Genomic DNA, 13,243 nt, shown 5'->3' with positions numbered 1-13,243 from the left:
AGCAGTATTTTGTTATTGTAATTTAACAGTAATCTTATCATGTAGTACATCATTGTGATTAAGCAGTATTTCCCCTGTATCAGTGCTGCATTTTATTGTGAAATTCACACCTAAACAATTAGGAGTGAACGATCACAGTCAATGCCTGTGAAATCCTGCAAATAATCCTGGAATTAATCCTGGAAATAATCCTGGAAATGTGCATTTCTTTTTAACCAAGAATAATCTGATGAAATCAAAAACCCGTCTCTCTGCACATTGTGATTTATTTGAACAGATCCTGGTTTAATTCTGGTTGAAAACAGTTGAAAACAGAAAACGCTCATCTGGGGTCACGTGACTCACGTCCTCCTGCCACGCGGGGCGTGTGTTTGGATTTGATTTGCGCGCAGACCCGAGCTGACAGCACACTTGACGGTGGCGTCTCTGCCCGCGGAGCTCTTTGTGTCAGCTTGATTACAATTAATGAACTCCTCGCTCACAGCAGCGTCCGCTTCTGTGGTCGCTTTGTGCACACGGCACACTCGCCTTTGCTTAAATCAAGGGAGTGAAATGAAGACCGTAGCTGTAGCAGTTAGCCACCAGGGGGCGACTCCACTGGTTGCAAAAAGAACTCCTTTCTATGAGGAAAATTAGTCTAGTTTTGATTTGATTGATCACGTCAGCGAACGTCTTCTTTAATCGTTAGTTTCTGGACATTTCTGTTTCTTTTAAAGACGAATTTCTGGTTTCAAGAAAGCTGGTCGCTCAATGTAATCCTCCAAAACAGACGTAACTGGAAGAGCACGTCCACATTTAAATACCAGATGCAGACAGGGTCACATGGCTTCACATTTAATGCTATTAAACCTGACGTCTTAAACACACACACACACACACACACGAGCAGTGTGCGTTTAATGGGGCTGTGGTCTGCACAAAAACACGCGGCGCCCCCTCCGTGTGTCACAGCCACACGTATTGTCCACACACTCCCGTGGAACATTTTGCAGATTAGCAGCTCCCTGACTCACCTTGTTAGTTGCGTAATCCCATAAGCCACTGTGCCATATGTTGTTGGCCCTTTTAGTTTCCAGTTTGTCACCAGCACTCAGGGGCTCACCGTGGTCTATCTAATCCTGCGGAGAGCACAGTCAGAGTCACTGGGGCTCACAGTCGCGCTGTGCTGTTGGTTCATTCATGGGTGCATTAACTAAATGACGGCGAGTGGAAATCATGTGGAAACTGCTGGGTCACAAAACTGCTCGGCTTCTCGTGCACACTTTTTTAATTCCCATTAGTCCATAAACCTGCTTAATTAGCTAGAATGGGAATGTGTTTAATCAGCTGTCACTTTTCCCAAACGTCACCACCTCTGACAACAGGAGGAAGCTCCAACAGCTGCTTTCTCCTCCACATGAGGGTCGTCAGTCCATCACAGGACCACAGAGAGACAAACAACCACTCACTCTCACACTATGGTCAGTTCAGAATGTCCAATTTACCCATAATCCCCGGAGAATCCGGAGAAAACCAACACACACACACACACACACACACACACACACACGGGGGGAGAACATGCAAACTCTAGCAGAAACACAAGAAACTCAAATGTCTGTCAACCTGATCAGGATCAAGTGTGGCTCTGTTTCTGGTTGAATTCATGTATTTACGATATTGTAACCCGTGGATAAGAAGCTCAGATGTCGGCTTCAGCTCTGATCAGCTAAACCTGGTGAACTTTCTTCTTCGTATATTCCCACATCATTCCCAGCACGATGCTAAGATGGATTCATCTTCCAGCTGTTGGCGCTGAATATTTTTAGCGAGCTTTAACTTTGACAACATTGGACAACGCTTTATATCTTTTATTTCTAGGCTGAGTTTGTTTCAGTCTTACTTAAATGTCATTGAATCTTACACACTGGACCTTTAATAGTATTCCCTCTTTGTTGATTTTGGACGAGGTGCTGAAGTACAAACAGGAAGTGACTGTCATGTTGTCACTGAGCTCCATTGTGTTGCTATTTTCTTCTTCCTCTTGTTTTGTTTACGTCACGTTTTTGTGGTGTTTGTGTCAAAATCCCGGTCACGCCCACTAATTCTAGAGGCTTTTATTATGATGTTTGGGTTCAGACTACCAAGTGCATGTATGGATGTTTATCACAACACATGTGGTGATTGGTCACGTCTGGTTTGATGTAAACTTGGGAGTTGTAGCGCGTTGTCATTCCCTGTGCGTCTGTTGGAAAACAGAACTCACGAGTTACGTTCAATTCTACGAGACAAGTGAGGGAGAATAAGCGCTGAATGGTTTTCCTGCTTGTGGTTTGTGACTGGAGGGTGATGCACGCGTCAGAGTGGAGCTCTGTTTAGGTCGGGTGGATGTTCAGTTTGCGGGCGAGCGCAGCGCTGACATGTCGAGAATGAATCACAGACCGTCCTCGAGCGGAAAAGAAGAATTCTGCATTTTGACTGAACAGCAGCATCAGCAGTTTCACCTGTTTCTCTTTTCTGAGATCTAGAATATTGTGATGCAAAGGTGACATCTTCATCCACCTTGCTTTCTTCAAGTTCAGTCCATAATCCACAGATACCGACTTAAAAATGAGATAAAAATCTGATAAACAGCCCAGTTGATCAATCAATTTAAATCAATTAATCAATTATTACTGTTATACAGTATTTTCCTGTGATTTACTCGTATAAATAAATAATCTGCTTGTATTCTATTGACTAAAATGTGGAAGAAAAAGCTCATAATTGCAGACATTGGCTTCTAACCTGGTTAAATTTGTCATTTAACCAGGTTAAGGTTAACCATGTCGCTGTAAATACAACAATGCAAAGTAAAACTAGGCATTTCATGACTTTTAGGCCGAGATAAAATGATTTGAAACATATCTCAAAAGAAACAAAAACAAAAAAGCATTCTTAATGAACCAGGAAATCATAAACAATCACTGTCTGATGTCTGTTCACACAGCTTCGGAGGTTAAAGCGCCACAAAACTAAAACAGAGTTCACCATCAGCTGCATAACGCAGGAAAACCACCTGCAGGAATGACTCATAAAACACAGTCAGCCATTAAAGTAACCTAAGAAGCCGCTGTGTTAACAGGCCCGTGTTTCTCTTGCCTTATACGAAGCCGCAGTGCGCCCTCGTCATGTCTCGCACACTCACTCACTCACTCACGCCGTGACATTTTCCATCGCACAGAAAAATGTCTTTTAATCTCCTGACGCGGTCGCACACACGCAGGCTCCCCGTAGGAGGCGTTATTAGCGACAAACACACGACTGACACCTACACAAAGCAAATCAACACTGACATGTGCTGTATTCTATCACTGCAGTGTGGAAGCATCACGCCCACTCTAACATGACATATCTGTGCGCATGCTGATTCATAGCACGATCAAAAGACGCTGCTAAGACATTGATTAAGTAACACTGCTGCTTTTGTGAAGCTGTTTTTGCCTCAGACAGCTTTATTATTTACTGTATGTAAATGTGGACGTGCTGCGACTGCTGGGAAGCGGCGAGTTTAATGTCGTGCGTGCAGTTTTTCACTGTAGATTAATCTGGTGAAATCACGGTGAAGCTGTCTGCTGTCACTTGTCTCTGTGTTCAGCCTGATTTTGCCGAATTTTCAAAGATTATTCTGAATATTGAGAGCAGGTGGTGCAAAAGTCTGTTGATATATTGTTATTGGTAATCGTTATACCGGTAACAAGCCGATTCAAGCCTTGGCCGCTGCCATGGTTCCTTTGAATAATAGGATCTTTTTGTTTACTTTTTGCTGCAAGATACAAAGTTACCTTTGTGAAAAATGAGGTAAAATGGAAGGAGACAGGCAGTAATCTCCAGCTCATCCAGTCATCGTGTAAGAATTGTTTTCTTGTGTGAATGTTCAAAGGTGTGAAAGGTCAGAAAATCATCACAAACACACACAGCTAATATGTGGTATGCACAAATATATGAAACATTAACAAAAATGAATAAGTAGACAGTAAAGCTGGTAGTCAGGGAAGAGGGAATAAGACATTTATAAACTGTAAAAAACTTTTTTTTTTCGTCCACAGTATTTGCACCCGCGCATCGTGAAGGTTTTAACAAACAAAAATGTTCACCCTCTAGTTAAAAGCCTGCTCACACGTCTTATCTTTCTTTTGAGACTAAGATTTTACATAAAGACCCCGTGAAGAGTTTTAATTGAACTTTTCCCCCTCCCTGAATCAGGAAATGTTTATGTAATGTTATTATTATTATTTACTTGATAAATCAAGGTCAGAAAGTTGATAAAAAAATGACAATCATTGTCACCAAAACCTCAAAATGACAAAGTTATTCAGATTAGAGGAAAAGAAAGATTAAAAGTAGTTGGCGAGTGATGTCTGTGCTCCGTCTTCCTTTGATTCTCGTGTCAGAAGTTTTCCTGAGTTTCGCTCAAGGACACTTGAGAGGAAAAAGCTGTGGGAGAAATCTGCTCAGAAGCCGGTGACCTTCAGCTGCACACGGCCAGCTCCTGTGCTCTGTCCAAACTCATAAACACCAAGTGTAAATTCACCAACAGTATTGAAGCCTTTGAAAACCTCCCCCGTCGCCCGCTTTCATGTCGCATATTAATTCATCTCGGTGTAAGTCCGTCACCGCTTGAGAATAGAGGTGCACTAATCTCCCTCTGCAGCGTTTTTAAGTGTATCATCTCTGGCCTGTGGGTGAGTAAGCGCGGCTGGGGAGAAGACGGTGCCAGCCACCGCCGTGCATCACATCCCTGCTGGAAAGTGTTTGCTCATTAGTGAGCTGCACTCCCTCTTCTCAAGAAAGGTGGAATTCAGACAAACAGTTGAGAATCTGGCATCGAATCAAGGAAAGCAGCAGTTGCCAGGGAAACCCGTCATCGGCAGCGATCATCATCGCTGGCATCTTTGGGTTTCACCTCGCTGAGCTGCTGTACAGTAAATCTATCTGAGGAACTCCTGCTTGTTACTGAGCTCCCATCAAAAGAGACGCAGAGCCGTAAAGAGAGGGAGGTGAAGGACGCGCAGACATGAAGCCAAATTAAAGAGGGAAACATTTCAAAAGAGTTCTAACCAAGGACAAAGCAGAGATGCAAGCGCTTTCGCTTTGCAACCGAGATTTGACAGAATTATAGAGTGGCCGGTGTTTTGAATTGTTGTCTTTCATCTTTTAAAAAGAAAGAAAGAAAGAAAGAAAGCTCTGAGGGGACGGATTCTTTTTAAGGTCAAATTTTGATCGCACACTTTAGAAGAAACCCTTTTCTGGAAGGTTTCAGGTTTTTCTCAGAGGCTGGATTTGTGTCAATGTCTTCACAAGGAAAGAAACACTTTATGAACCGAGCAAACAAAAATGAACCACAGAATCAAAACATGCAACAAAATATGGATTTAATCATTCAAAAATACTGTATTTTATTTGTTTGAAAATACACTTTTTGTTTGCAAAGTCCAGACGGACCAGACCGTGACTACTTCCGGTCCATCGAGTATTTTGATTTTATGCTTCATTTTTGTTTGCTCACATCATAAAGTGTTGCTTGCTTCGTGGAAAGAGTTGTGATGCAGTGGCATAAACATTCAAATGTTTAATATAAAGAGAATACAGTGCATCCATCAGAGGGAAACGTGTGTGTGAGGTGGGGAAAGTTGAAGCAGCTCAGTCCGTGCATTTACGTATTTACATGATATGAATCAGATTATCTGTTATTTAGCCATGAAGTTTCCCATTGAGATACAACATCTCTTCCTCCTGGGGGGAAGTCCCGCTCGAGAAAGCCGTAGCATAAATAGTTACGGAAACGAGACCTTTTCACATATAAAAAGTCATCAGCAGAATATAAAAGATAAAAAGGAAGTTGTTAAAGGAGAGTAAAATAAAGACAGAGACATAATAAAGTGCAGATGTGTACCGGCCATTCCAACAAGGTCCTTCATCCAAACCTCTCAAAAAGGCTGCAGTACGTGAAATTACACATTGACTTTAAAAACACACGTTAACCCAAACTGTGCCTGTTCCCCGGCTCCCTTAATAATAGAGGAAGCTGCTACACACACACACACAGGAGAGGAAGAACAAGTCCCGCTGACGTCCAGATGATCACATGATGCACTGATAAAGCGACTGACTTTGTGTCTGTCAGCTGGTGGAAAAGACAACTACAGGGTTGTTGTCGTCACCCTCCGTTTAAATTGAGTCGGTGCCAGTGCTCGTAGACTTTGCACAAGGACAAGAGAGTCCATTTAATTTGAGTTGTCAGGCTACAACTGTTATGTGACGGCGTTATTTACTGTTCCACTTACTTTTTATCACACCAGGCTGTTCAGTTGTGGCGATGCTCGTCTGTGATGCGTCTCCGCTGCTTCACTGCGACGTACTCGCTCATATTTCTTGGCTCATGATTTGTTCCGATACACTTTCACACACACACACACACGTCGCTTTTCAAACTGAGAACAACACACAGTAACGTCATTATGTCTTGTTAGATTATTCAAAGTCAAGCAGTGTCCACTGGTTTTCAGTGTGGAAAGCTGGACGTGGTCATGATGATTTTAGCGCTGGCCACATGTGATCAGATCACGATCACAGATCACCTTCTCCGCCTTCATCCCGCTGTAAACTCACTCTTCTTCTTCAGGAAAGGTCACTTCCACCCCCACATGGTTTCTCTGTGTATTGACAGAGCACATAGCTGTGGCAGCACTATGGCGATGTCAGCTGACCCTGCGCTCGTCTTGAGGCCCGAGCCGCGTCGCTCCGCGTGTCACGCGGTAAACTGCTCTCCTGCCACGTCTAAGGAATAAAAGTCGCAGCTGTTCTTCAGCATATTAAAACCACGCCGAGGATTATTTTATATGCTTTTGTTTTTGTCCTCAGGAGGAGGAGGAGGGGGAGGGGCTAAAACTCGAGCTTGGTGTTATTGGACACAAATGAGCGAACATTCTTACGTTTTTGTGCCGTTTATTTCCTCAGAAAGCTCTTTGTGTTTCCTGTGTCACGTCCACAAATGCATGTGACGCAGGAAACAGAAAGTAAAAAGGACGACGTTGCTGCTTTTTCTCTTTCTTCTGGAGGGTTGGATGATGCCGCCCTGAGGCGTAAACATGTCACGGAGAGACACGTTTGTCTCCTCGATACTTTAAACTTCATCTCTGTAAACAAGGCCGAGCATTTATGAAAGCATGGCTGGACTATTAATCTGAAATAATCTAATTACGTGTAACCCTCCAACCACCCGGGCTTCATGATAATGATCTGAACATAATTTTGTCTCAACAAATTATTCAAATAAGTAACTTCTGCATTTCTGCGTGTTTCCGCTGACTCAGTCTTACTGCTGCAGCGTCTAACAGAAGGTGAAGTCTGGTTTTTTTGTGCTGTCACGTGATTAAAAGTGACAGTGACGGCCTCGGGGGGCCGGCTCTCACGCTTCAGGACACACTCCCCCCCTCTCTCTCTCGCTCTCTCTCTCGCTCCCTCGCCTGTACGCCACAGTGCCAGCTGATCACCGCGGCAGCATCGTTGTGATTTTCATCAGGTGTTAAAGAGGCAGTCAGGGATGGATCCGCACACGAGCGGCTCACCTTCACTCACTGTCCACGGTTCATCCTGACACTTGTTTTACTCTGTTGACGTAGGCGAGGCTTTCTCATGAGACTGTGACTTCAAAGATTTCAAACCTAATTTTAAATAGTATGGTCATTTTCTTTGGGAACATTAAAAACATGGTCAATGTTTGTGTTTCTGTTGGTATATGACTCCAACACCAAAGACACCAAATTTCCACTTTCTCACATTCTCATAGATTCCTATTAATCCCCCAAATTTCCATGGAAAGTTTCTGCAAATATACCTGATTTTTTCCAGAAAATGCAACAAACACTTACTTTCATAATTGATGAATCTGTCCTAAAATGTCAGGAAAAAAAATTCTCAAATGTCTTTGTTTTGTCCACAAAAGAATAGTTTTTTTTGTTCTGTGGAGCAAAGAAACCAGAACATGTTCACATTTAAGAAGCTGAAAAATCAGAAAATCATTGAAATTAACTGATTAATAATGTACGAATTGAGTAATTATAACAGTATTTGAAAACGGCCCATCACTGCAACACATGCAAAACTTGACAATAATGACAATAATTGTTAGTCATTTTAAAGGTGATTATCAGGCATGTTTCGCTGATGGGTGGCTGTGAGTTTCGTGTAACATTTTTTTACATGAATTATTCTTGATTTATCCTCTAAAAGCTACAGTTTATTATTACATTTTAAAGTCATGCCACTGAAAACTAAAATAAATCTGGTTCCAGATTTATATCACTGTAAAACTGAAGCCGTTGCTTTTTATCTGCAAGTTTCCGTTAAATATGATGTTTTCCCAACCTCAGGAAATACTCTGATAGATATTTATAGACCGATATCATTTGTAAATATCAGGTCATTAAAATTAAAACAAACTCACACGCACTTCTTCAACAACAGCTGTTTTTAACTCACTTTTTGGCAGCGTATCCTGTGGAAAACAGAGTCAATATCACACACCACTAACAGACAATAAATAAACAGATTTATGATTGTTATGATTCAAATCTGCTACAAATCAAATCTACATTACTCTCACACGTTCACGTCCTGTCGCTCTCTCTCTCCGCCCGGCTTTACTGTATGTGAGAAGAATAACACAGAAAAGTCCGGTTTAATTTGCTGATATCACAACAGCCTTCAGCTCTTTTCTTTGTTATCGTTGTTAATGGATCCACAAAATCTGGGATTAGTGTTTGTGTGTGAAGACTGAACATGAAACATTCACTTAATGAGCTGACAAGACCAGAAGATTAGAGTTTGTTCAGATTCAGGTGAAGGGAGAGGAGTCAGACAGACAGACAGACAGACAGACAGAGGAGAGCTGGACTGTGAATCTCCAGGTGGTTCCACGCTCCCTTCGGCTGCAACTCTGCACCAAACCTTAGAAGATCGGCTCACCTTCAACTCACCAGAGTGAATGTCAACATTTATCTGTCATTACAACATCAAGCTTAGCTTTAAACAGTGAAGTCTTAATGTGCTCTCACACCACTTGTTGAATGTTAACGTCATAGACGACACGATGATTCTCATGATTTCAACTTTCTCTCATAATTAACAATAAAGAGGAAACAACAGCGAGGAAAATTCATATTTTTGTTTTATCAGTGTGATGATGAGGTGAAAGTAAGCGGCTCATCGGGATGTAACTGCATCATATTTCTTTTTTGCCTTCAAGACTAAAACACAACTCTGGACTTTTCAACCTAAAATGGAGCCAGTAGTGTTTTAGTACTGTTTCCTGCAGCTGAATGGTTTTCACATGAGAATATATTGGAATATGCAGTTTACAGCAGATTATAACATGTGATTATTGTAATTTAACTGAATTTTCACATCATTATACATGTTTTAGTGTTGTTATCAGTGTGTGAAGTGGGTTCTCCCCTGATCCATATGAGGCCTGTATGTCTGTAGTATTATATAAATCATTTATGATCATTTTCAGTAAAACATAAAATTATTTATTTGAAATATTTAGTCTGTATTAAAATAACAAAAAAAACACCTTATGACACTTATGTTACACATTTTGCCAACTTGTGTAGTCTGATTGTCTGATATTGTGCTAGTTTAACAATAACAATAAAAATAAAAACTTAAGACACTTGAAACAAACAGTAGTTACATAGTACATTATATTCTGTTTAGAAAAAAGTGAAAACCTGCACTTTTCTTTGCTCTTCTCATGAGCTGCCAGTACACAAATAAAAATGGTTAATAATCAACAAAAGATCATATACAGTATATGAATATGCATAGATACAGTACACACTGTGCATACACACATGCACACATATTCAGACTCACATGGAACCCTTTTATGCATGTTTAAACAAAAACACTAGAATAGTACGGATCATATTGAAGTTGCATTTAAACCGGATCCAATTGTAATCTCTTTGAAACATTAAAGATTATCTGTTTACAAACAAAGCTCCACTAACGTAGCAGACACTAATTACCCAGTTTCCCTCTGCTTTGTTAACACCACGCTGTAATTGTGGAAGAAAGTGTTATTTTTGCTTCAAACGACTCACGACCCCCCGCTGTGGCAGAACTGAAGTAACCCATAAAAAAAGGCTTTTTATGTAGTGATTGTGTCAGTGCTGGTGGTTACGGAGGAACGTGTTCTGGTTACTCATATTCCCGAGTGCTTTCAGAGAAGGTTGGGTCTTTCTCTGATACGGCAGAAGTTCAGCGGTTGAATTCATGACACTCTGCGTGACTCCATCACAGGGAGCTCCTGCATTTGAAGTTTTTGTACCGCATGAAAGCAGAAGAATAGATCAATCGAGCGAAACACACGGCTCCTGGATTCCTGCGAGGAGAGAAGATGCATCTCGTCTGTCATATTAGCGGCGTACGTGCGGGCGAGATAAGAGCGACGGCATTTAGATAAGTTAAACGGTTGAAACGTTTCAAGGTAATTTTATAATGCCGCCATCAGCTTAAGCCTCCCCGTGATCTGACAGAGAGCTGCTGAGGAATATGGCAGACGTACCGAGAGCTCAAGTCGAGGAAAATCTAAAGATTACGGGCAGCAAGAGGCGCTGAGAAGATATCAACTTTATTTTTAAAAAGAAATACAAAGAAGGCTAAAGGATAAACGGGGGAGAGTGAGGGAGCTGCTAAATCTGTGTCTCATTCAGCGGCGTCGTCATATTTGGGTCAAACCGAGAGGTCACGGTGAGCCGAGGCGACCGCACGGCAACTCATGCATTCTCTGTCTCTTTGTTCCGCTTCACTGGCGAGCGCAGTGATGTCTGCGACAAGTCCACTCTGGGGACACGGGGAGGTTTTCATTGCAGATGTGTGACATCAAGCGGTCAGTGTACAAACACAGGAGAGGGCAAACCCCCCCCCTCCCTCGCGCGCGTGCTTCCTTCAACGTAGCATTTAGCGTCGGCGCTGCCCGTCACCGCTTCATCATCAGGTCCTTGAAGCCTTCACTCCAGTGTGCGGGATGTGTCACGGGAACGCGGCCGTGTCACCGCTCACAGAGGATCTGACGGTTTGTCGAGCAGCTCGGTGACAAGCGGCGTGTCACGTATACACAGGTCGTCGAGCTGCTGCGATATCATTGAGGGTGGCTGTGTATCTCCGCTAGATGACAGGTAACCTCTAAGGATTACTACGCTGTTCATCTCTATCAGTGTTCTCTAACTTTTTATACCGAGTACCACAGGAGGAAATATTGAGCTCTCTAATGGCTTTGGTTTCTCGCCCTGATGCCAGCACAGCGGGACGTTGTACCATGGATGGAAAGCAAAGGCCTTTGCCTAAAGCACATAATACAAGGCTTAGTCAATAGCCATGTTTCCATCGTGGTTCCAGTTCGGTTTGGTTCGGCACGGAACGGTAAAGGCTTGTGTTTCGACTGAGAACGATACCTTTACTTGGTAGGTGGGGGGTGGGGTGTGTGCTGCGTTGGCGAGATGTGACGCGTGACGCATTTACATGAGAATAGACCGCTGGCATGAAGAAACACCGGTTGCAAGAGAGCGACACTTTGCTGTCGCTCAATCAGCTGACTCTCGTAGCTCTAGCGACACTCGTTACCGTTTCCATTTTTGGGCACCCCAAAGGAAGTGTACCCAAAAATGGAAGAAAATTGGGGCTGGTTGTTTTTGTTTATTCCTAATGGAAATGTAAAGGGAAATACGTACCATACCAAACCGTACCACTTGGTGGAAACACGGCAAAAGTATTTTGCTGTTGTCATTTTCTACACACTCTGGTCAAAACTCCTCGGCTCCACTCCCATCACACACCCGGTGTAGCATGTACAACAGTACAACAGTGTTTGTGATTTTACCACCAGAGGAAGCTCCACAGTTTGAGAACCTTGGAGTCTAATACTTGGCGTCTAATACTTGCAGATGAATTGCTTGGGACACTGACTCTGAATGTTGAGCAGGAGTGATGGGTGAGTGTGTGGTGGAGTGTAGCAGCAGCAGCAGCAGCAGCAGCAGCAGTGGTCGTGTGCAGTCGTCCAAAGGACATTTCACTAGTATGTCTATTTTCTCTCTTCCCGCTGATGGGTGGGTGTTAGGTTGTCTCCTGTGATTGGTCAGAGTCTCGGCGCTCTGCAGGCTCCTGTCTGTCTTTGTCACCTTTGCAGCGCGGCTTCAGCCTCGATTAGCCGGTGGTAATCTGGGATGTTGTTTGCCTGGGTCAGACCGCGGCGAGACAATCCTCTTGTCGGTGCAGTGGTCAGCTTTCAGAACCAGACTCCACAGCACACACTTGTTTGTCCTTTTGTCCCTGGACTCAGCCTGAAGGTTAGAAGCGGAGGCTGGTGAGCAAATGATCACATTTTTCGGGGAAATCAGATTTCTCGCTCCTCCTGGCCACTTTCAGTGTGTAAGTCCAGTGTGTGAGAATGAGCGGCATCTAGTGGTGAGACGGCAGATTGGAAGACACGGTGGACACACTCTGTAGAGAAGTAGAGAAGCGTTGTGACCGTTGGGTCGGTCCAAACGATGGCCGCACAAAATGGCCACCTCATATAAAAGGTTCAGATTCTAAGGCTACAAAAACCAAAGGATTTGTTTTTTTAAAGCAATCGTGTTCGTATTCAAACATACTTCACGGTTGTCATCTCAGTTTCTCCCAGGACAAACCACTGGACCATTAAGTTCTACAGAAACACACACACTTTGTATATGATGACCCGCTATCTTTTTACGGCTAATATTATTTTGAGTCGGCAAACCAGCCATTTGAAAAGATTCGTATGACAAATCAATCACAACACAACATCATTATTCATGTGTTATTTCTTCAATTCTCAGTGAAAGGCTGCAGAAAACTCAGCACATTTATTTATCACCACCCAAAATAAATCTCCCACGAGTTTCTGGGAGTGACTTTTTTTAACTGCACAAACGAATAAATGAATAAATATTAATCAAACTTGTGCATCGAGGAAAACACGCTCTATTCTGACAGCCGGTGAATTATTGTACTTATCTCACCGTACACTGGATTCACGTTGTCATTTCTCTGTGTCCGCGGACACGACGCCAGCGATATTACAGGTTTTATTAGTGTCTGTTGCCATGTCACCCACATTTATTTTTATCCGAGTGTGTGCAGTTGCCCTGTCATGCATTAGCTCCCATCAATGTGATTCCCACTGAAGAGGCAA

General features: G+C 42.9%; 1 protein-coding gene across 15 annotated transcripts in view; it reads left to right on the top strand.

The window, feature by feature from the left end:
- The window catches only part of prom1a (prominin 1a), a 65,336-nt gene that overhangs the window by 791 nt on the left and 51,302 nt on the right, over positions 1 to 13,243 (top strand). The window lies entirely within an intron of this gene.

Source organism: Solea senegalensis, linkage group LG12 (assembly GCF_019176455.1).
Source record: "Solea senegalensis isolate Sse05_10M linkage group LG12, IFAPA_SoseM_1, whole genome shotgun sequence".
NCBI classification, from domain to species: Eukaryota; Metazoa; Chordata; class Actinopteri; order Pleuronectiformes; family Soleidae; genus Solea; species Solea senegalensis.
This window is presented reverse-complemented; position numbering and strand designations above follow the sequence as displayed.